The 25,385-nt window shown below is 40.6% G+C and overlaps 1 protein-coding gene across 3 annotated transcripts in view; it reads left to right on the forward strand.

Annotated features, from left to right (window-relative positions):
* Positions 1–25,385, forward strand: part of GALNT7 (polypeptide N-acetylgalactosaminyltransferase 7) — a 116,228-nt gene that overhangs the window by 16,091 nt on the left and 74,752 nt on the right. Inside the window, exon 1 of one of the 3 annotated variants that reach the window (XM_077815472.1) lies at positions 5,703–5,721. The exons of the other annotated variants lie outside the window; for them this stretch is intronic. The gene's annotated coding sequence lies outside the window, so the exon portion shown is untranslated. Of the gene's footprint in view, positions 1–5,702; positions 5,722–25,385 lie in introns of those variants that run through there. 3 annotated transcript variants of the gene reach the window in all.

Genomic DNA, 25,385 nt, shown 5'->3' on the forward strand with positions numbered 1-25,385 from the left:
CTCTGGAATGTCAGGGCAGTTCACAGTCTGTTCCTTGTAAGTCCCAGGCCTTCTTCTCAGGCCCTGGCTGTGCTGTAGGGATGCTGTGGGTTGGACACTTGCTCTGGTGGTGGCCACACGCTCTCAGGCTCTAAGCTGTAGGACCCTCCGTCCCAGTGTCGCCCCTGCCCTGTTGGGGTTACGATCCAAGCCTGGCCTGCAGAGCCTCTTGGCTGTGGCATCTCCCTGTGCTGGGCCTGCTGCCCAGGGTCCCCCTCACCGCACCCAGCTCTGGACTGCTCCAGCCCCAGCTCCACCACTCTGTCTTTGCTGCTCTGCCTCCAGCTCCCTGGGCTGCTTCTTTGGCCCCTCTGGCTCTGGTTGCTGCAGTTCTGCTCCCAGGACAGGTCTGCTCTGCAGGCTGCTTCTGTGACTCTGCTCCCAGCACTGTCCTGCTTCGTGGGCTGCTTTTCTGGTCCCTCTGGCTCTGGTTGCTGCAGCTCTTCTCCCAGGGTAAGTCTGCTCTCTCTGGGCTGTGCCTCTAGCTTTGGGGCTGCAGCTCTGCTCCCAGGACAGGGTCTGCTCTCTCTCTCCAGGCTGCTTTTCTGGTCCCTCTGGATCTGGCATAGCTCCGCTCCCCAACTTAGCTTGGGTCCCTGCTTTCTCCTTAGCTCGGCCCCACTCTCTCTGACCCAGGCAAATCCAGCTCACACGGAGGACAGGACCTCCCTGGCCTCCTGACTCCCTGATTAGCCTGCCTGCCCTGTCATTCAGGCTGACCTGAAGCATTGGCCTCTCCCCATTGTTCCTGGGGGCTGTCAGTCTCAGGGGGCTGTCAGTCTCAGGGTCCTGATTCCCCATCGACGCTTCCGCCTTTTTAGTACTGGGAGCTAGCCAACCAAAACACCCCCACTGAATGTTAGTAAGGGGGCAACAGTCTCCTTACAAGTAGGTCAGATCCTTGGAACCTGAATGGACAATGAGCTCCATGCAGGCATTCAGATTTATTGATGTCAGTGGGGCTGTAAGGTGCAGGGTTTGGCCTGCATGGAGCTTGTTTTATAATCAAGGCCTTAGTAGTCACTTTTCATCTATTGTATGAGAGACTCTCCGCAGAGGAAAGAGGAACATTTACAGCCAGATTTTCAGAAGTATTCACTAATTTTATGTATCTTAAGCAAAGACTGACTGACTATACAGAAAAAACAGTGAGCTTACTATACCCAAAGTGCAACCAAACATGGAAAGTTAATGTCACAATTTTTTCCTCAAATCTTAGTTACAGTAATTTCAAGTGTTGCTCCTGACAATAGTCGGTTAAATATTTAGTAGGTTAAATATTTTCAGATAAAAGTATGTATTTTTTTTAAATGTATGCTCCCCTCTAAATATCCTTTGAAAAAGCTTTTAAAAAATCTTCATGCCTATTCAAACTCTTGCCAGGGTGACTAAAGAGGAACTTAAAAAAATCTATTAAATATTTGGGAAATAAAATGACACTACTATTCCACACTCTCTATCATGTTACAGAATAAATGACTACACAATGGTTTTTTGAGTAATGGCACGGAAATGACAGAAATCTTATTCTGTTTTGCTAAAGGGCTTAATTTAATCTAAAAGGACGTTGCCAAGGATGTAAAGTCTAAGCTGTGACCAAGGATGTTCTGATGTTTGCAAGATCCCTGTAATTCATTTGTTGTTTCCCAATATAAAAGTTTCAGTGCTTTTTCACTTTTAAAAGTTAATGCTAACAGTCCCACATTAATATTAAACGCATTATAATGTGAAACAGGTAAATCAGTTACAAGTGGGGCTGCTTTTTAAATCCATAGAGAGATGCTGCAGAACCATAATTACAGTCCTTATAAATGTATGTGCACTAAGACTGGCAGTTGGAGTACTATATTGGTACCTAGGTTTTAGCATTATGTTATGTACAGAGCAACTGATACTATCTGAAAAATGGAACAAATGAAACATGCACATTCAGGAACTGAGCATTTGAAAATTTGAAGGTCTTAATTAGCCTGATACTGTTTCTCAAGGGTCCCTGTTGCTGCAGAAAGAGTGTTGGACCATCCAAGGAACCCGTACCAGTAGCAAGTAGCTCCCTTTATTTAGTTTTAAAGTGATGCAGTAGAACTTTAATGTCTGTATTAACTAATGAAATAACTGCACAAGCAAAACTGTATGGTGCTAGTGCAGTATTTACCAAAGAAACAATGTATAGGGCTGCAGAATTCATTTCAAGTACAGTCACTGCACCATGCTTGTTGGGCTGTCATTTTTAGAAAGCTTTTAAAATGTTTCACATCACTGTTCTGTGTAGTAGTTGCTTTTCAGTGGGACATTTTAAAATATCAGTTAATCAAAAACTTAATTATTTTTAAAAATGTGGAAGTCTGGGCCAGCAAGCATTGTGGTATTTGGCACTCATCACAGATGGTGCATCAGGTGCTTTTAAGATTAATTTTGAATTCTTTCCAGATTCTGAGGGCCATTTAAAATAGGTTATTAACGTTATTTTGAAGAAAATTGAATTCACACGGATGCAACTTTGTGCAGAAGTCCTAGAATTCTGACTTCTGGTGTTACCACACTTTCTCACAGAGGATCAAATATGTCAACTTGGTGATGTCTGCTGTAGATTGGCCTTCCGGGAGGGATGTTGTTCCAGAATCCATGCATTGCCAGATGGCCAAGCAGCATGTAACCTCCTCGTTATGGGACTGACCCACTGCAGAACTCTGTAAAAACTGTATCAACACACCAGTTGCTTGAAATGAGTTAGTATTTACTAATGAAAAATGGCAGCATCTCTGTCCTATTTTGTCAGACTACAAATCTTCATTATAGAAGCCTGCCGAGAGGAGCCCGTTTATCCTTCACTACTGCTACATTAATAGCTCCAGCCTACAGTGTGTACAAAAGGAGACTTTTGCTTCCATAGAACAGTAAGACACCCAATCTGAAGGGAAGCTTCTGGTCTAATAAGTTATTTTTAATCACTAGATTTCGTTAACAATTATAGAATGCAAGCATCTGCCATGTGTGATTAGTTAAAAAAAAAAACAAAACTAAACATACTGCTTAAAAGGTCTCTGCCTCCTCTCTGTTGGTTTTCCATAATCAAAATGTGAATTAAAGATGACTAATGTAAAAGCTTACTTTTATTTAGAATATATCTAACACTTTAAAATATTGGGGCATGGGGAGCATTTATGTTGAGAAGCTGTTTTGGATAGTGACTTCCCCCCTCATTGTATTATGTCTGGCCACATAGCCATTTTAAATTAATGTCATCATAAAGCAAGCTGTTACCAGCATGGTTATCAAATAAAAGCAAAGAGCTTCTTCAGGTCCTTGCAACCTATTTGGTCTATTGGTTTGTTTCTCTTCTACCTCCCTCTTCTCCCAATCCTCTGACTAATGTAGATTTAGTAGAGGATTTTAAACTCATGACAAAGATTTGAATAAACTCTAAGCAGAGGTTAAGCCAGAGCTTATTCATTCAAAATCTTGAAGGTCAGGGTTTATCAGTTTGTTGTAGCTTTCCTTAGCTAAGCAATAGGAATAACATTCCCACATCCTGTGACAGATGTTTTTATAACAGTACAGCCATGGCGGGTGGGGGTAGCATAAAGTTGTGCACTCCCTTTTCAGGTAAACTCCCAACATTCTCATATGTGGAATGGATAATTGTTTTTTACATGCTGGCTCTTTCCTACTTGGGATTCAGCAAATGTAGAACGGTCTCTTGAACATTGATTGCATATATTAGACCTGATTTTGCTGAGTCCTAAGTGAAATTATTGTTCCAGAAAAGAGTTCTTATTTTTCCTGGGCTTGTATGAGTCTCCCTCGAAACAGGTTGATGCCTCCAACTGCTGAGCAAGGGAAGGATGCTGGGATTTCTGCCAGATTGTTATCTCTGGTCCCTTTTCGGTCCCGTCAGCTGGAAGGAATCATACCGTTTTGAAGATTCTTCCCTTCCATGTGTGCACACACTCTCTGGCTGCTGGAATGCAGGAAGAACTGTCTTTGTTCCCTTCCAATACAGAGCCTTTTGGTTGCTGCACGGATGGTCAGGATTGTCTCCATTTAATTTACATCTCTCAGCCTCTTTTTGAGTTATCCATCCTAGTCAATAGCTCCTGTGGTATTGCGCCTGGCTTTCCAAGCAGCAGCAGGGTGAAAATAGCCTGACAGCTTTGTGGTTTCACTGCTGCCCACGGGTATATAAATAGCGGCAGTTATCACTGCTGCTTGGAAAAGCCATAAGCAATAGCAAAAGTACTGGAGTTGCCTGAAGAATTTGGAAGAAACAATGCACCAGTTTACACTCTGCTTACATCTGGAAGATTTTCTTTATATTCCAAAGGGCTCACAACCTTTAAAAGAAAGTAAAATGTAAGCTGATAGCAATTTCCTTTTAAAAAGAATCCATATTTAATATGTGTGTTTTAAGCCCTTTGTAACTCTTGTTCAATGATAATTGCTATTATTTAGCAAGAACTTGTCTGATTTATTCAATATAAAATAAAATGAATTTTTGCATTATGAAATTGATCTCTGCAAGTGAAAAAGAGCTTGAAATTTCATTCTAATTTTAAATTAGAAGAAAGCTCGTGGTATGGCACAAATTTGGATTGTCCTTTGTCCCTGTAGAAATTTTTCTCTGACTTTCAACACACAGGATGATGATAGCTGCCTGATAGTTGTGGGAGGAGTATACAATTGGATTTTTCAAGACAATATAATTATTCCAGATGTATGAAAGATAGGTGTTGAAAGAAATGGACTTTTATTACTGAGAAGAAAAGAAGGCACATTCTTTTATTCTTTCATGTGCTTAGAAACCATGCAAATCTTTCACCATATATAACATGAGAGACACTACAAGAAGGATGTGAAAAAATTGGAAAGAGTCCAGTGGAGGGCAACAAAAATGATTAGGGGACTGAAACACATGACTTATGAGGAGAGGCTGAGGGAACTGGGATTCTTTAGTCTGCGGAAGAGAAGAATGAGGGGGGATTTGATAGCTGCTTTCAACTACCTGAAAGAGGGTTTCAAAGAGGATGGATCTAGACTGTTCTCAGCGGTAGCAGATGACAGAACGAAGAGTAATGGTCTCAAGTTGCAGTGGGGGAGGTTTAGGTTGGATATTAGGAAAAACTTTTTCACTAGGAGGATGGTGAAATACCGGAATGCGTTACCTAGGGAGGTGGTGGAATCTCCTTCCTTAGAAGTTTTTAAGGTCAGGCTTGACAAAGCCCTGGCTGGGATGATTTAGTTGTGGATTGGTCCTGCTTTGAGCAGGGGGTTGGACTAGATGACCTCCTGAGGTCCCTTCCAACCCTAAATTCTATGATTCTATGAATATTGGATTTTTTTAAAAAATCTTGTTGCCTTGAAACACAGTATGAAGGGTTGTGGGTTTTTTTCAATAATTCTTCTTATGAGAAGTTAAAGAATATATTGTAGAACAATATGGAGGCAACATTCTTTTAAGGAACTGAACATTTTGGCTTTTCATATTTAAAAATCGGTGTTCTAGGAGAAACTCTCTGCTTGTCTTCCCCTGTTTTACTAGGTATTCCAGATGACCCTTATCAGTGAAGTGATATTTCAGCTCAGACTGTAACACAAGGCATAACAGAAAATGGAGAAATAAAACTGAATCCTGCCTTTTGTGGGTTTGTGATGCTTAACAATATTTGAGTGTGAGATAAACAAGTAGGTCGCTATTTACTGAACTAAAAACATCAGAAATCTTATTTTACTTTAATATGTAAATGAGTATGGAAAAACTACTGGGAATAATAATAAACCTGTAAAAGCTGCTGGGAAGAAGATGTAATGAATAATACATTTTTTTAAATTTTTTTTATTAATCCTGTTGATGAAAGGATAACAAGAAAGATGGTGATTGAGTTACGATTTTCTTCAGGGAGAAAGGAGATGCTGTTGTAGCCTTTTTCGCTCTTGAAATATGTCTTGCTACACTTATATTTAAATTGTAGTTTAAAATCTTCAGCTAAGACCTCAAAATTAAATTCTTCAAGGTGTGTGTGTGTTTGTGTGTGTGTGACATGCCACATATGTGGTGGTGATAGCCTTGTGATGAATTGCATTTATCATGCACCTTTGACTGCTTCTCTGTCCCTTAATCCATCTCCCCCAGGACTATTCTAACATTCCAAACCTCTGAGCAGGTTCAAACAGCTGTTGCTTTTTAATCATTCTGCTGCAAAATATTTCCTGTTTCTCCTAAATGTGGAATATCCCCTCTAAAAAGTATATTGGTGTCTGACTCAGGAAAGGCCAGATTGAGGCCTGGACCAATGATTGATTTTAAATAACCAATATCTTCTTATTCTGCAAAAATAGAAACAGTTTTCGTACCATTATAAAGGGATGATTCTCAGCTTCACAATGGGGCATAAAACACTTCATTCCTTCCTGCAGGTCCTAAATTATTGGACTTCAAAGTCATGATGTTATTTGTAGAAAAAGTATTTAATGATGTACTTAAAATATTGTTTCCTTCTGAGCCATGTACAGTTATAGTCATGGTAACTAAGGTATTGGGATTTCCTGATTGGGGGAAATATATATATATTTTTTTAAAATCAAAATATATTTTCTGTAAATATATATTTATATATACACAAACACAAGCCTTGTGATAGTGTTGGGGAATATAAAGGTTTTTGGTACTTATTTGGGAGTACCTACATAGATGTGGATTTGCCATTTAAAATTGATTGCAGCCATCACAAACTTGTGCTATTAAAACTATTCTATTCCATTACACCTCATGTATTACGTAATTATAACTTTGTTAAAGATTTCTTTGCTGATATTTGTTGGAAAATTTAAGAAATTAATTAAAATAGTCACTTTCTGACCTGCTGCTCAACATTGATCTTCAGTTTTCTTGCACTGAAGTTAAACTAGATATTTGAAGAATAATCTCAGTAGATAATGAAAAAACTAATGATGCAGACTAAGGGTACTTTTTTTTTTTTAAACTAGTTTAGGAAATCTATTAGCCCAATATGTTGAAAAGCAACATATTTTATTTCTTAGTCTAAAGGTGATGTTTTTCTTCATATGTTTAGAAACTTTTTTTTTTTTTAGTTCTGTAGATCAAGTTTATGTTCAGGGACACTAATGAAATATAGTTTGCAGCCTTGAACACTACACACAGGGGATCCAAGTGATAGGTTTAGTTAGTATTGCAGCAAAGGGAGAATGACTTGGTAGGTTTTGAAAAGCTGAAAATAATCATAGGAATTTAGTTTGCACAGAAACGTGTCCAAATACAGTATTAGGTCTGTAACTTAATCCCAGCAATCTTAATTTTTACAAATAGCTCACCACTGTGAATGTTGGTGAGAAATGATAAAACTGTCTTTTCTAACAACTTGGACTATTTTCCTGAATCTTACTGTACTACTTGCATTACAGAAAGTCATGCCACAAGCCAAATACATGATGCTTGTCAAATCAGTGCAATAAAAAATTATGCTGCTTGATATATATTTCTAAAAATGACTAAAATCAGTGAGAAGTCTGTCTTTTTCTTCTTCTTGCCTCCAAGGCTTCCCAAAATGTCCAGTAGTGAAAGTACTTGCATAATACCTGTAACAGTGGTATTAGCAGCCTCTGAGCTACCTGGCTATTTCCCCCTCCTTTCTTTCCTCTCTCAGACTTGAGAACTCCGGAGCCAAGGGATCTTGCAGAGTTAGGAATAAGCAATAAGAGTTCTCGGATCCAAGGGTACCCATTTTCTTTAATGAGATTGCTAAAAGTTTGTAATTGTAGAACCAAACTGATTTATAGTTCGATTGCTGAAATGTTTGTGTTCTTAAAAATATAAACAACTAAACCATTAAGTGCTAAAATTTGTGGCAAGCTACTTTCCTTTTACAAACAATAAGCTGTAAGGTCTATTGCAAGAGAGATTTGCTTCTCCTTTATTCTTTATTTAAAAAATAACTTGTGGTAGGAAATTCCCCCACAAAAATTTCATTAATTTTCAATTGATATTACTCAAATGATTAATATCTTTTCTACTGTACTTACTCAAAACACAGATCACTATGGCGTGTGAAAATAAGTGAAGGTTGTTGGATTGAGATTCACTTACTCAGCAGATGGGTCTAACAAATACTTATTAATGCAAAACACACCACAAGTAGTGATCTCAGAAGCTCATCCGGACAATCTCATCACAGTTGCCTCCTTCAAACTTTCTTTATTACACAAATTTATTTATAATTTTTTGCATCTTTTCTTATATGTATGTTTTAGTCTCTCATTTTCATGTTAACTCTCCTCCACCATCAGTACAGGTTTAGAGTTAGTTCAGACTGATCTTTTTTAGTTTTTTTTAGGCCTGGTCTACATGGGGAGGGGGGGGGGGTCGAGCTAAGTTATGCAACTTCAGCTACGTGAATAACGTAGCTGAAGTAGACTACTTAGATCTACTCACCGCGGTGTCTTCACTGTGGTGAGTCGACTGCTGCTGCTCCCCCATCAACTCTGCCTGTGCCTCTCGTGGCAGTGGAGTAGAGGAGTCGACGGGAGAGTGCTCGGGAGGGTCGATTTATCGCGTCTAGACTAGACGCGATAAATCGACCCCCGCTGGATCAATCGCTGCCTGCCGATCCGGCAGGTAATATAGACATACCCTTAGTTACTTTCTTGTTCTCGCAAACATGATTACTCTACAATTTCTTACACAGTTTTATTTATGCTGTTAGATATTATCAGAACAGATTCTTAAAATCCATAGTAGGCTTCTGTCAGGCCTAAATATGCCTTTGCTCCAATAAACATTTAGGTAAACATTTCATAACCTTTATAGTTTGTACATTCAAGCTATTGACAACATTGATGTAAAAATTCACCATACACATTTCTCAAACTTATCTCTGTCCCACTTTACACACTTGAGATGCATATGTTGAGGGTTCATAAATGTCTGATGTGGATGAGAGATAAGCTCATGAAACGTGAAAGGTGAATTTTTACATCAATATTGTCACTAGGTTGCATATGTAGAGACCATAATTCCATTGCATTAGCTGATGATCATAGTATCCCTTTGAAGAACAGCTAGCCAAAGACTCAAAAAGTAATAGCAATTTTTTTTTTAAGTACATCAGAAGCAGGAAGCTGCTAAAGAACCAGTGGGGCTACTGGACGACTGAGATGCTAAAGGAGCACTCAAGGACGATAAAGCCATTGCGGAGAAACTAAATGAATTCTTTGCATTAGTCTTCATAGCTGAGGATGTGAGGGAGATTCCCAAACCTGAGCCATTCTTTTTAGGTGACAAATCTGAGGAACTGTCCCAGATTGAGGTGTCATTAAAGGAGGTTTGGGAACAAATTGATAAACTAAACAGTAATAAGTCTCTAGGACCTGATGGTATTCACCCAAGAGTTCTGAAGGAACTCAAATGTGAAATTACAGAACTGTAGTCTGTAACCTATCATTTAAATCAGCTTCTGTACCAGATGACTGGAGGATAGCTAATGTGATGCCAGTTTTTAAAAAGGGCTTCAGAGGTGATCCCGGCAATTACAGGCCAGTACGCCTTACTTCAGTATCAGACAAACTAGTTGAAAAGATAGTAAAGAACAAAATTGTCAGACTCCTAGATGAATGTAATTTGTTGGGAAACATTCAGCATGGTCTTAGTAAAGGGAAATCATGCCTCACTAATCTACTAGAATTCTTTGAGGTGGTCAACAAGCATGCGGACAAAGGAGATCCAATGGATATATATGTATTTAGATTTTCAGAAAGCCTTTGACAAGATCCCTTACCAAAGGCTCTTAAGCAAAGTAAACTGTCATGGGATAAGAGGGAAGGTCCTCTCATGGAGCAGTAACTGGTTAAAAGATAGTAAACAACGAGTAGGAATAAATGGTCAGTTTTCAGAATGGAGAGATGTAAATAGTGGTGTCCCCCAGGGGTCTGTACTGGGCCCAGACTTTTCAATATATTCATAAATGGTCCGGAAAAAGGGGTAAACAGTGAGATGGCAAAATTTGCAGATGATACAAAATTGCTCAAAATAGGTAAGTCACAGATAGACTGCAAAGACCTACAAAAGGATCTCTCAAAACTGGGTGTCTGGGCAACAAAAAGTGGCAGATGAAATTCAATGTAGATAAATGCAAAGTAATGCACATGGGAAGATATCCCAACTATGCATATAAAATGATGGGGTCTAAATTGGCTGTTACCACTCAAGAAAGAGATCTTGGAGTCATTGTGGATAGTTCTATGAAAACATCCACTCAATGTGCAGCGGCAGTCAAAAAGCTAACAGAATGTTGGGAATCATTAAGAAAGGGATAGATAATAAGACAGAAAATATATTGCCTCTGTATAAATCCATGTTACAACTACATCTTGAATACTGCATGCAGATGTGATTGCTCTGTCTCAAAAAGATATATTGGAATTGGAAAAGGTTCAGAAAAGGGCAACAAAAATGATTAGGGGTATGGAACGGCTTCCATATGAGGCGAGATTAATAAGACTGGGACTTTTCAGCTTGGAAAAGAGATGACTAAGGGAGGATATGATAGAGGTCTGTAAAATCATGATTGGTGTGGAGAAAGTAAATAAGGAAGTGTTATTTACTCCTTCTCATAGCACAAGAATTAGGAGTCACCAAATGAAATTAATAGGCAGTGGGTTTAAAACAAACAAAATGAAGTATTTCTTCACACAGCACAGTCAACCTCTGGAACTCCTTGCCTGAGGGTGTTGTGAAGGCCAAGACTATAACAGGGTTCAAAAAAGAAGTAGATAATAAGTTCATGAAAGATAGGTCCATCAATGGCTGGCTATTAGCCACGATGGACAAGGATGGTGTCCCTAGCCTTTGTTTGCCAGAACCTGGGAATGGGTGACGGGGGATGGATCGCTTGATGATTGCATGTTCAGGTCATTCCCTCTGTGACACCTGGCATTGGCCACTGTCGGAAGACAGGGTCTTAGGCTAGATAGACCTTTGGTGTAACCGTTCTTATGTTCTTAGTTCAGCCAGATGCTGCACCCTGATAGTTTCTCATCGTTTACCCTGCAGTATCATGAAATTAACATGATTTTTGTCAGCTTCACTATGCCATAGAACCTGTGTGTCTGCCGTCTTGGGAAGATAGTTTAAATCACTGCAGCATTATAGTCACATTTAGAAATCTTTCTGTAAACTATAAAGTCAAGAAACTTTCATTTTAAAAAATCAACTTCTTCAGAAATTAAGTTTTGGGCCCCTTTGTTTACTAGGGGAAGACCTCTCTCTTGTCACTAACAAGTAGGCAAATGGATTTTTTCAGAGCCTGCATGTTTGGTTTTGAAAAGAAAGTAGGACAAACTTCTTTTGGGTCTGTGACTATCCAACTATGTCATGTAGTCAGATATTATAATGCTGAAAACTATACTAAAGCAAAGGAAAAGATTGTTTCCAAAACAAAGTATTATGACTGAAAATAACTTGGATTGTGTCCCCTATCTTTTCGTTTTTGCTTGTGGTTGTTCTCACCATATGTCATCAGAATATTTATTGCAGAAGCAGATAAACAATGTTGCTTATTTTAAAAGCTCTTAAGACATGGAAGGCTGTGCATTAACTTTTTTTTTTTTTATGATTCTGAATAAATACAAGGTATAGTAAATGATAGTTTAATTAATTTAAAGAGACAGTCATGTAGAGTCTCCAATTTTTCCTCAGCTTTTTTACCTAATATAATGCTCCTGTGCGTATATTAGAAGCTGAACTGCATCTCTCTGTTCCGTACTTGTTCGTAAGCTGTAAACAGAAACATTACATCTTGTGAAGTTCTCTTTACTCTCTCTTTTCAAGAATAACGTAATTGGTTGAACTATGGGAGAGCAAGTTAACACTATGTGTAAGCTTCCCCACACAGATCTTCTGGTGCTACTTACTTCTGGCACCCCTAACATTCCAGCCACAAGCTTCTTTTATTGGAGGTTCATGTGGGATCAGGTTAAGAACATTTATTTGCTTTATTTTTGATCTAAGAAAAAATAGACTATAATAGTCTCCGGACATGAGAGGTGCCCTTACTTGGTTTAGGTCTTATTGCAACCTTAGTTTAAGGTAGCTAAAACATTGGACCTACCATTGTATATCTTCAATCAGTCAGCTTCCATGAATGACTAGGAGGAACACCCAGAAGATTGCCTTCAGCCAGAGAGGAAAGCACAAAGTGAAATAACAGGTTAGTTTGGTCTGTGTGTACATGATTTTTATTTTTTAAATCTTTAATTCACTGTTCCCTGCTACCTGCTTCGCTCGTGTCCTTCGTAAGGCTTGATTTTGTAATCCTGACTCAGGCAAATTCCCATTGGTTTTTTTGTTTGTTTGTTTTTTGGCCTAAGTCTGAGCTTTGTGATCAGGCAACGCATTGGGAAATTATTGATTTTGTCTGGGTATCTAACGCTTCATTTAGTTTAAAAGTAAAGTTTGTATGTTTTTTGTTTTTAATATCATGCTGTGGTCAAGTGTAAGATAGGCTTTTAAAGATGTTTGCATCTTCTCTTGACAGGGCTGCCTGATTAAGCTAGTTTACACAGCCCCAAGTGTGGTCCTGTCTTTTTGTATGTTAGAAAACAGTTTTTACCTGCAAAATAATAAACAAACAAACGTTGATAGATCTGAAATGAAAAGCTTCAGTTAAAAACTTCCTGTATACTGACTTCATTGGCGTGTATGTGTGCTTGGTCAGCCCTGTACAAAAACGTGTGAAGAGACCGTCTCTGCCCTGAAAAGCATGGACTACAAAATGGCAAGTGACATATGAAGGATGGGTAGAGAGGGACACAATCTAATACAGGTGTATACAATTTTTACATACATTTACAATTTTTTACTCTGAAAATTACTTTGTGCCCACTATCCTCCTCTGTTCCTGAAACACTTAATTGTCTGATTTTAAAAATATATGTTTAATAGGCATCATGGCAGAAGTGGGCCTTGAAGAAATGGACTTGATGACTATGTATCCATTCAGGGAGGGACTTGAATACTTATTCTGGAGTCTCGGTTTTAACCAAACCTCAAAGCTTAATTATTCAAGTGAAGAGCTTTGAACTTCAAAGATTTGAGTTCTTAACAAAACATTTTTACAAGCAGTAAACTTTATTAATAAGATTACATGTATTAATACAAGTAATTATTCCCATGCTAGTTGTAGAATTTGTATGTCATGCAGTTAGACCTGCTGTTGAAAGTACTGACTCTTATTCATTCCTTGAAGCAAAATCCATGCATCTTTGCTTTTGTCTGTTGCATTCAAACTAACTTAAACAGCAGCAGTGTCAGCGACTTAAGGTTCTGTACTACTGATTAAATGCAAGAATTTCCAGCAGGCATTAGCAAAGTGACTTTTATATTAACTCCTGTCGAAGGCTATAAGAACCTTAAGCACTTTTAAGACATAAGAAGCTCACCAAAGGCTGAGAGGCTTTTTACCTGCCAAATGTCTGATGTCTGGTACTTTATTTACTGATGTCTTCTTGTACAATCATTCAATCTTTGAAGCTGAATAAATAAACCATTCCAAAATATTGTGGACATCTTTATTTTCATGTTTACCAGTGTTTGCTGACATGTGCATCCATGTTCTTGTATTCCATGATTTATGAGCAGTCTGGCTTCATAGTGAAGGGGATATCCTCTTTATCCCGTTGCAGATGTTGCTAGAAAAGATTCTAAAAGCTTAAAACTTCAGTTTTATTTTTAAGACTATAAAGGAGCCCATCATCATGTGGGTGGGGGGACAGGGAATAGAGGAGAGTATGTGAGGGGGTTATTTACACACCTTGTATGTTAATATTGTCTTTTAGAGACTTCATCAATAGAATTGGCTGTAGAGCACCAAACAGTAATGTGCTTGGTGACTCTCACTGTAGAGCAGGGGTTGGCAAACTACGGCCCATGGGTCACATCCAACCCGCCAGCCGACTTAATCCGGCCCTCGAGCTCCTGCTGGGCAGCGGGGTCTGAGACTTGCCTTACTCCTGCGCTCTAGCTGGGAACCGGGGTCTGGGGCCACTCCACATGGCTCCCGGAAGCAGCGACATGTCCCTTCTCCAGCTCCTATGCATTGGGGCAGCCAGGGGGTTCTGCGTGCTGCCCCCACCCGCCCCAAGCGCTGCCACCTCAGCTCCCATTGTCTGAGAATTGCAGGGCCAATGGAAGTCGCAGGGCGGCGCCCGCGGATGAGGCAGCACCCTGAGCTGCCTGACTGTGCCTCTGCTTAGAAGCCGGAGAGGGGACATGCCACTGCTTCCGGGAACTGCTTGAGGTAAGTGCCGCCTCAAGCCTGCACCCCAACCCTCTCCCGTGCCCCAACCCCCTGCCCCAGCCCTGATCCCCCTCCTGCCCTCTGAACCCCTCGATCCCAGCCCCACCCCAGAGCCCACACCTCGAGCCGGAGCCCCCAACCTCACCCTGAACTCCTCATTTCTGGCCCCATACCAGAGCCCACTCCCCCAGCCGGAGCCCTCGCCCCCTTCTGCATCCCAACCCCAATTTTGTGAGCATTCATGGCCTGCCATACAATTTCCATACCCAGAGGTGGCCCTCGGGCCAAAAAGTTTGCTCACCCCTGCTGTAGAGGATATAATGAAACACAGTGTCCACACATTCATAATAGCAGTTCACGCTCTGCTATAACAAAATGATGAAATGCATTCTGAGCTTCATCTTCTATACTTAACAGCAAAATGCAGTAAGCCTGCTGAAGTGTGGCTTGTTGTGTTTGTCATGAGGTGAAAAGGCAATTTACTAAGGTGCCTTCTATGTTCAGTATGGGAACTACAACACCACTTCACTACGGTTGTGAAACACTTTTTTCACACATTGTTTGAAACACATATTCTTACTGTATTAACTTTAAAGAAAAAAAGTAATTTTTTTTTTGAAAAGGGGGACAGATGAGAAGTTTGTTTGCTTCAGTAATCTGATATGATACTCTATTTTCACTGAATGTCATGCAGATTTTTCTCTTCCCTCTCCCCCCTCACCCCCCAAAAGAAAGGCATGGAGGAGTGGTGGGAGGGAGAGAGTAGGGACACAAATGAATTCATTATTTCTGTTTAGCAAATCAAAATAAGTAATTTCTTGTGGAGACCAAGTGAATATCATATAAATACTCAGGTGCCTGTCCCATATTTGTTTTGCACTCTGTGGTAAATCCACTGAAACAGTCTGCAAATTTTGTAATTTTTTTTCAAAGCAGAGTTTCTCAAAGCTTCTTACAATGCCCTTTCATAACTTTAATGATGATAAAGTCTTGAAATGTAGCATATGCACGGAGGGCTGTGTAAAGACAGAGCAGTGCATTTTCATTTATCTTGAGAAATGTCTGCAGTACACTTAGTCTCCTAATAGTGATAAATATGGACAAGAGCTCATCTAAAGAATATTGAAACATGCGAGGTGTAATTGCAGTCCCCTCCAGAAACCTATTTGAGACCACTCTCAATGAATCCAATTAGTATATTCTAGCTACTAGTTCCTTGCTCTAATTTCTCATAGCTGGGGTACAGATGTATGGCTTTAAGTAGTTTCATATACTGTATTTCAGATGATTGTGGAACTTCATCCCTATTCCTCCAGTGTCCTTCATTTACTTTTATCAGCACTATGTTCATAACTGATTTCCAAACCTGGAGGGCTAGAGCAGCTGCACCAGCTTATCATGCAATTAAAAAGATTATATTGGCAGATAGGAGTGTTTCATTTCATCTTGAAAACTTCATGAGGTTTTTCTCAGAGAGATGCAGATGGATATTAGGATCTCAAGTGTAGTAATTGAAAGTAAACAAAAAACCCCCACAAAATAAATTCTATATGATTTGTAGTTCCTTATATGGCTCCCTACCACTCAAGCGAAAACATCTGACTGGTTTTGACCCTTACACCTCCAAAACCTAACATCTATTTCAAACATTAATATTCTGTAGAATAAGTCTTAAAGAGGATAATGCTGGTTTCTCAGCTTTCAAATTACATGCATTCCTTCCCTAGTCCACACAAGGTCCTGATACAAGGTTTGGTCTTGATAAGATGTAAAATAAAGCACTTTGTGTCCCAAAGAACTTTATATAATACTTGTATTCATGCTGCACTACTAAAATGCAGCCGCTTCTGGAGTAGAAGAGAGCAACCAGTTTCCTGCAAAAGTGGGGAATCAGAGAAACTTTAATGAAAGACAGCTGGGTAAACCCTTAGTCTTGAAGTCATGAAGAATCTGGCCGTATGAATAGACATGAGTTTTGTTTTTAAGATCTCATTCTAACAACTTATGTATGCACACATTTGCATAGTACTCCAGAAGTGAAGAAGATGATTTACTTGGCAGAAAGGTCACTAACTCTATGGAGCAGGGCAGTTGAAATGCTATGGCAAGGGTGGCCAACCTGTGGCTCTGGAGCGACATGCGGCTCTTCAGAAGTTAATATGCAGCTCCTTGTATAGGCACCGACGCAGGGCTGGAGCTACAGGTGCCAACTTTACAATGTGCCAGGGGCTGCTCACTGTTCAATCCTTGGCTCTGCCACATGCCCTGCCCCCACTCCACCCCTTCCCACCCTCTCCCCTGAGCGTGCCGTGCCCTTGCTTCTCTCTCCTCCTCTCACAAAACTGCTGATCAGGAGGTGTGGGAAGGGAGGGGGAGGTACTGGTCGGTGGGGCTGCCAGTGGGTGGGAGGCGTGGGGATGGGGAGCTGCTGGGGGGGGCCTGCTGACTTATTACTGTGGCTCTTTGGCAATAGACTCTGGTAAATTCCAGCTCCTTCTCAGGCTCCGGTTGGCCACCCCTGTGCTATGGCAAAAACAAATCCCAGGTTGGACCCTCTTAGTGATACTATGTTGAAAATCTTTTACCCAAGAAGGTATTTCCTTCACTAAGACAGGATGGAAATTTTGTTTTAGGATGGAAGGAAGTTACAGTAAGACTGGGTCAGCGATCAATAAACTACTGTATTGTGAAAGGTTCCAGAAGCAAAGGAATGGGACTACTGATTGTGGTATTGTGAGGAGCACAGGTGCAAGACCAGATCAGATGGTGGTGTGAAAGGGTGCAAAGAGGGCAGATTGTGGAAAAAGCGGAGTAATGAGAAGGTAGCAATGACAATGTATTGATGTTGGAGGCGATATTGTTGTGAATTAGGACAATCTTAGACTGAAAGAAGGAGAGCTGATCTCATGCTTCCAGTTTTCTAGGGGAATAATCAAAGACTATTTCAACCTGGACCTTCCAGTTGGTTGATTTTAAATGTTCTGTCATAACCATAAAACTTCAATTCCTTTTTAAACATTCCTTTTATTCTCCTTTTCAACTTTCTGTGAATGAACTCCATTTCATCTCGTGAACTGCTTTTCAGCACAGGGCTTTATTTTTGGCTGGCTTTGTAAACGCTTTGCTTTGCAATGTATTTCTATCTTTGTGTGTTAGAACTTACCTCTCTGCATACTATGTGTTAGAGGTAGCTGTTGTAATATGTGAAAGTGCTGGAATGCCTTTAAAGACATGATTAAGTTAGATAGATCACCATATACTAAATTCCTGATGGGAATGTGGTTTGACAGTAGTCCTGTTCACAAAATACCCAACTTAATTATTTTCAGTTTAATAGTATCCTTTTGCTCTATTTTCTTTGTTGCATTGCTAGTGCTGGTTAAAAGCAGACCTCATTTGGGGAAAGTTGGGTTTCTGGATGATTGATCTGTAGGTATCCAGGTCAGTCCATATCGCCAGATGTTCAACCTTCAAACATATGAAGAACCAAGTTATATATTTCATTATAAAAGACTTGGAAGAGTGTGGTAACGTTTTCAAGAGACCTTAAATGCCTACACCCTTTTTGAAAATACGACTTAGGAGTCTGTCTCTTAAGCACTCTTGAAAATTTTACTTCTGGTCAACCATGAATCTCTATTTGAAATGACAAGTATTGTGAAATTTAGATAGTATTTAATGTCCAGAAAGATGCACAAAACTCCAAAAACCAATCCACTTTTTCTGAATTCTTCTGGCGCTAGTAAAAGAGTGTGGATTGGCAGTCCTAGAGACTGAAGTCATCTAGGTATCCACATAATCAGCATACCATGGTTAAGGCTATGTCTTAACCACGGGTATTTTTAGTAAAAGTCATGGACAGGTCATGGGCAGTAAACAAAAATTCACGGCCCGTGACCTGTCCATGAATTTAACTATATACCCTTGACTAAAACCTTGCGGGTGGCCCGGAGGTGCCACGGGTGCTTGGGGGTGGGGTGGGGGGCGGCCTGGGGGGTACTGTAGGGGCTGGGGGGGGTACTATGGGGCTGTGGCAAGCTCCCTACCCTGTTCCTGGGAAGCGGCGACCTCAATTCCTAGCGCCACATGCTGTCTCTGCCCCAAGCCCCGGTTCTGCAGCTCCCATTGGCTGGGAACAGCAGCCAATGGGAGCTGCGGGGGCAGTGCCTGCGGGCGGAGGCAGCACATGGAGCTAGGAGCTGAGGGAGGAGAGTTCCTGTCGCCCTTCCGGGGAGTCACCCCCAAGTAAGCGCAGGCACCCTGAGCCTCCCCACCCCCCACCCAAACTCCTGCTGCTGGGAGGGTGGGGGCCTGAGACTGCCCCAGCAGGAGCTGGTGTGCCTGGCCCAGGGGCTGTCTGAGCTGTTCAGGAGGCACCCGGGCCAGGTGCACTGGTCACTGAAGAAGTCACGGAAAGTCACAGAATCCATGACCTCCATGACAAACCGGGAGCCTCAATTATGGGCAGTAGCAGTGTAAGCTTCTTGGTCTTGCAGTTTGTCTCCGTCCTAATTTGGAGAGCTTCTTCCAGGAGCTGAGAGGATAGTTGTGACTCCATACCCATTTAGCCAGTGGCCTCCGCTGAGACTGCCAAAAAGGTTGCAAATTGTTTTGGTGATCTTGATCCCTGTCCACAGGCTGACTCATTTTGCATAGGCTGTTTTGTGTATTGAACAGTTATCAGATAGTAACCACTGCAGGTCTTACAGATCTAACCTAGGCTTGACTCAGCAACCTGCAGACAAGCCTCTGCAGTTCTGCCTTTGTGAAACAGAATAGCATCTGCCTTCAGTTTATAGCATGTGTGTAAAAACAAACAAACCTGTGAGGGGAACCTTGCATTTCCTGCCACCATCCCCTCTTAACAGTGTATTTTGGGAAGAGAGGCTGTAACTACAGATCTTAGAGATTTGCCTGGAAGGGGATCCCTTTCTATGTGGAAGTAGGAATCCTCACCTTGCATGGATAGTTGCTGTTCTGCCAGTTTCTCAGTAATAGACGCAGAGGAGACCCTGGGGAGGTAGTATGAATCAGATGGAAATCTGGGCTCAGAATGTGATGGTGGGTAGAAAGCAGCACCTTCCCTGGAGGTCTAGGAGGAGGCCATGATGTGTCATGTTCCATGTGGAATAAATGAGATTTTGTATATGGAGGCCCCTCATTCTACAAATATACGTGCCTTGGATAAATTTTCTGTCATTCATAAACTTAATGCTTCTGTAAGTTTCTGTATTCGTAGGAGAAACTCTTGCTGTAGATATTAAATACTGTTTTTAAAATGACCTTTCTTATAGATACAGCAATAAATTTCAGAGTAAAGTTGTGGGGTTTGTGTTTGGGGAGAAAAAAAGACACATCATATTAGGATGTTGAAGCGGATTATGTTTCAGTAGAAGTACAGTGCTGAAAAATTACTGGCTCATAACAGTGTTGATGTTTCACTATATGGTATATAGATCTCTGCGTTCTCTATTGTTGTCTGGACTCAGTCTGTTTTCCTGTACATCAAATATGGCCGCCTCCACCTTCATTTCATCCACACAGTTTTTGTAAATAGCTTTTGTCCGGGATATTTAATTGGGCAGTTCAGAATAACGCCTAGAAGGTGCTTCCTGATACCTTTGTGATAGTTGCGATCTGGATAAATAAATCCCTCTGCCTCCAGTTTGAGTTGTTAGTTCATCACAACTTTACATCATATCTTCCTGATTATTTAAAGCACTTCTAAACCGAAGGCATTTTTGTTATGAAATTCTCTTCAAACAGTTTGCATATTCAAATACTCTTTTTAGTAGTTCCGTAAAGCTGAAAAGTCATAGTTCAGAAGCAGAGGGAAAACAATTAATTCTCAATTTGGAGTCTTGCATGCAAACTTCTGAATACCATTATTGAACTGAGACCCCTTTTTGAGGGCTTTATTGTTTTGTGGCCTTGTGGCAATGTGTTGAGGGAGAGTGCAGCACCATGTTTTGTTTCTCTTTCTTGATCAAATCAACTGTGTAGAAGTGCTCCGTAGGCAATACTAGATGCTTGCGGGAGGATACATCTGATACAGGAACTACAATGACAGTTTTTCAAATTGAATCTACTGACATCTAACCCTTGTCTGGGAGAATGGGTCATCCCAGTGGATGACCTTTTCCCGCCATCCCGTGCTACTCATAAAGTGACTTAAAACGAAAACACTGAGCCATTCTTAATAAAATCATCACTAACAAAACTAGAAAATGTAGTCTAACCTTTTTTTTAAGGGCAAGGTTAGTAAGAGAAGGTAAGCTCACACTTCTAAAAAAATCTTATAATAGCAAATGCTGAGGAAAGTGAGGGATGATAGCATCAGTTGGAGCCGGGCACAATGCTGAGCATTGTGAGAGCTTGCACAGCTCCCATCTGCAATATACATTCATTTAGCGATAACTGTGTCCCTGAAAACAGCGTTGTTGATTTTTAATCACAAGTGTCTTCATCCAGTCTTTCTCTTTCCCCACTGTTTTCTGCATCTCTCTGTCATATCTCAATGTCTGTCTTCAGACATACTGCATACACAGTGCATGCAGTCTTTTGGTTAATTAATAATCTGATTGTCTCTCAACAAGATATCTCAACATGGATCTCTGTCTTTTAAAATTACAAATTACAGAACAGTCTTTCTCTTCATTAAAGCCTTTTTCTCTGGGGGAGAGGCATTGTTCAGAAGACTTCACTGGGGGTATGTCTACACAGCTGATATTAAATTGCTGCTGCGGCAGCGCTTTAACGTGGCTGTGTAGTCGCGGCTCCAGCACTGGGAGAGAGCTCTCTGAGCACTGTGTTTAAAAAAAAAAAAGAAAAGAAAAGCCACCTCTGCGAGGGGAATAGCTTATCTACACTGCCACTTTACAGCGCTGAAACTTGCATTGCTCAGGGGGGTGTATTTACACATCCCTGAGTGAGGAAAGTTTCAGTGCTGTAAGTGGCAGTGTAGACAAGCCCTGGATGTGAATGCGACGGCTTCTCTTTTCAAGGGCATCTCTGGTCCTGCAAGGAGGTCCTGCAAAGAAGGAGGGGAAAGAAAAGCGCCAACAAAACAAAAATCCTTATTGTAATATGTCAGTGCTTGAAATCTTTTTTTAACAGTTTGAGTTGTAGATACAGTATTACTAAAAATTCTGTAAGCTCACTTTTTTTTTTTCCATTTTAAAAGAATGCAAGCTTAGCTGGCATAGAAGATTTAGTTTGTCATCTTCCACATTTTGATAAATCTTGATATGGAGTCTTCAAAGCCCCTAAATTATTGTTCTTTTCAGATGTTCATTTACCAGACTGTGACAGTGGACGAGGATTTATTTCCTAGTAGAACATGTTTACATGTTGCAGTCCTGTTTGCTGCCCCATGGCAGGATAGTAAATCTTGTGAGTTAACAGGTTTGCAACTTTTCTAGCTCTTCAGTCTGATCTACACTGGAAAGTTGTACTGGTATATTATTTCAGTTGGGGGTATGATTCTATTTTATCTACTGAAACAGTTATACCAGTACAATCCCTGGTAACAGGAATGTGCTTATGTCAGTAATAAGGTGCTTTATATGAGTATAACTTATTCTCCTTCCCATACAGGAATAAGCTGTGCTGGTATAAGCACTTTGATGTCAATATAACAGCATCCACCCCAGATGGTGGATGAGTGTTTGTACTGCTTAATTATATTAGTATAGTTTAGTTAAAGTGATACAACTGTGATGGTCTTACATTTTTCTCTTCCCCCAAACCCAAGGCAAATTTCATCATTTTTCCTGAGTGAAGGTATTTAAAACCATGCTATTATGGGACTGCAACATTCAGTCAAATGCTGTTGTGAAGGGGGTAGGAGGAAAATCATAGAAATACCTGGGTAGATTGGTGTTGCCTTCCTGTTAAATTACACTCAACCCTGGCTCTCTTATGTTGTTCTAATCTGATTTAAATATGCCATTCAACTTGTCTCATGGCACAAAAGTCAAGAAAATAAGAGATTTCTGAATTGATTGTGACATATAAAATTAGTTGTTCCTGATTTATGCATAGCAACTTTATTCAGAACTCTGTTTGCAGTATTTTATCACCAGTATGGTATTTTCAAGGATTAACATTTTGAACAGGTGGTAGTTGATTGATATTAGGCATGAGTCACTTTAACCTTATGACAGGTTTCAGAGTAGTAGCCGTGTTAGTCTGTATTCGCAAAAAGAAAAGGAGTACTTGTGGCACCTTAGAGACGAACAAATTTATTTGAGCATAAGTTTTCGTGAGCTATAGCTCACTTCATCGGATGCATTATTATAATCTTATGGTTACCAATGAAATGTTAGAGATGGCATCCAACAAAGAGTTTTGTGAAATTGAAACATTATGAACACAAGCTACTTACAAAAAAACCGATGGCATGTCTACACTACAAAATTAAGTCGACCTAACTTACATCTGCATACAGCCGCCACAGTAATTATGTCATTTGTTTGTGTCTACACTTTTACTTCTTGAATTGGCGGTGTGCGTCCTCATCAGGAGTGCTTGCACCAATTGAACTCTCAGTGTGGGACATTGTGGGAAAGCTTCTGAAAGGCAGTAACTGTCAATGTAAGGAACGCAGTGTCTACGCTGATCCTGCTTCGACCTAACTACATCGACATTGACTCTATCCCTCTTGTGGAGGTGGAGTTATTAAGTTGGTGTAGCAGGCGATTTACATTGACAGGAGTGAAATTTTAGTGTAGACACTTACATAGTTAGGTCGACATAAATTGTCTTCCATGAACCTAACTCTATAGTGTAGGCCAGGGCTTAGGATGCAGATTCATCTAGGTGCTGTCTTGGGAGTCGGGAGGAGACAAGTGAGGAGGCATGATGATAGGGCATTTAATTCTCTTGCTTCACTGGTAATTGGACTGGATGCTTAAGTACTTTCTCCATAATGACTTGTTTCTCCCTTTGAGCATGGAAGACCGCTCCAGCTGCATGTTTGACCATATGGGCTACAAAGGGTGGCATCTTCCAATCTCTAGCAAATGGGATTGAGTAAAGTAACCCAAGACCTGAAATAACATACCTTCATGGTTTTGGCTCAAACTAAGTGTATTTTGTTATTTTAGTTCTACTTAAATGTTGGTTATCTTTAAATTTAAAGCTTATAAGTCCTCAGAAAATGTATTCAGTACTCCAAGGACATGCTTAAGGTTTGGGGATGGTTCACTATATTCTTCATACATAAAAAGAAGCTGAATCCCTTCTTTAAGTGCAGAACATAACCAAAAGTCCTAAATTACGGAGTGATGCGGTCCTCCATAATATTTTATTCTCTCAAATCTATTTCAACATGCCTCTTTCTATTTTTGCATGTTTTAGTAATTAGTAGTAGTGTCCACAATTTGTTTTTAGTGCTGTACAATCATACAGGAAGGCAAACATCCTGCCCAAATTTTTCAGTTTAAAAAAAACAAAGTACAGGTGAACAGGTGGGGGAAAGGTGAAGATAAGTCTATGTATCTTTTCATAGCCTAGTAAACAACTTTTGTCTTCTCCAACTTTGTGTAGGAAAAATCACTTTCTTTATAATCAAATATGGGATCATGGGGTACGGCCATTTTCAAAAGAAGCTACTTGTTTCTCAGTGGATATAGGGTAGGGGTAGGTGAACTTTTTGGCCCAAGGACCACATCTGGATATGGAAATTGTATGGTGGGCCATGAATGCTCATGAAATTGGGGGTTGGGGTGTGGGATGGGATGAGGGCTCTGGCTGGGGGTGCAGAAATGAGGAGTTCTGGGTGCGGGAGGGGACTCCGGTCTAGGGCAGGGGGTTGGGATGTTGCGGGGGAGAGGACTCTGGCTGGGGGTGCGGGCTCTGAGGTGGGGCTGGGGATGAATGGATAAATTGGAGAGAGTCCAGCGAAGGGCAACAAAAATGATTAGGGGTCTAGAACACATGACTTATGAGGAGAGGCTGGGGGAGCTGGGATTGTTTAGCCTGCAGAAGAGAAGAATGAGGGGGGATTTGATAGCTGCTTTCAACTACCTGAAAGGGGGTTCCAAAGAGGATGGCTCTAGACTGTTCTCAATGGTAGCAGATGACAGAACGAGGAGTAATGGCCTCAAGTTGCAGTGGGGGAGGTTTAGATTGGATATTAGGAAAAACTTTTTCACTAAGAGGGTGGTGAAACACTGGAATGCGTTGCCTAGGGAGGTGGTGGAATCTCCTTCCTTGGAAGTTTTTAAGGTCAGGCTTGACAAAGCCCTGGCTGGGATGATTTAACTGGGAATTGGTCCTGCTTCGAGCAGGGGGTTGGACTAGATGACCTTCAGGGGTCCCTTCCAACCCTGATATTCTATGATTCTATGATTCTATGAGGAGTTGGGAGTGCAGGAGGGTTCTCCGGGCTGGGACTGAGGGGTTCGGCGGGTGTGAGGGGGATCAGGGCTGGGGCATTGTAGCTGAATATAGTGTTGTAAACTCTCAGTTAGAATAAGTTGTTCTACTTGGATGCCTGTGGTACTTGCAGTCCAGTTACTTTCCAGATTTGTGCTTATTGTGTGACATGTAAGACATAGAAAAACAGATTTGTTTGCAGATATATAACTTCAGCTTGCATATTGTTGTTTGAAATGCATTGCATAGAAAATCAGAGTGATTCTACCTGGTTGTGTTTTTTTTTTTTCTTTAATAGAAAATTAGACTGTACTGTACAGTGTTGTAGCCTTATTGGTCCCACGATATTAGACAAGGTGGGTGAGGTAACATCTTTTATTGGAACAACTTCTGTTGGTGAGAGAGATGAGCTTTTGAGCTTACACAGAGCTCTTCTTCAGGTCTGTACTATGATTGCATAAGCCTGCTTTTTATATACTGCAGGCTGGTGGATGTACAACAGATAAAATGTGATGTAGATTGTATGCCCGTAGCACCAATAATTTTTTGTAGAATATTTTTATTTTTTGTGACCTCTTGAATTTTTTTCCCTTTGCTAGTCAGCTATTGTGCTTCTTGTGACATGGGATGATATTGACAACTGCTGTGAACACTGTAAAG

This window comes from Eretmochelys imbricata, chromosome 4 (assembly GCF_965152235.1).
Source record: "Eretmochelys imbricata isolate rEreImb1 chromosome 4, rEreImb1.hap1, whole genome shotgun sequence".
NCBI classification, from domain to species: Eukaryota; Metazoa; Chordata; order Testudines; family Cheloniidae; genus Eretmochelys; species Eretmochelys imbricata.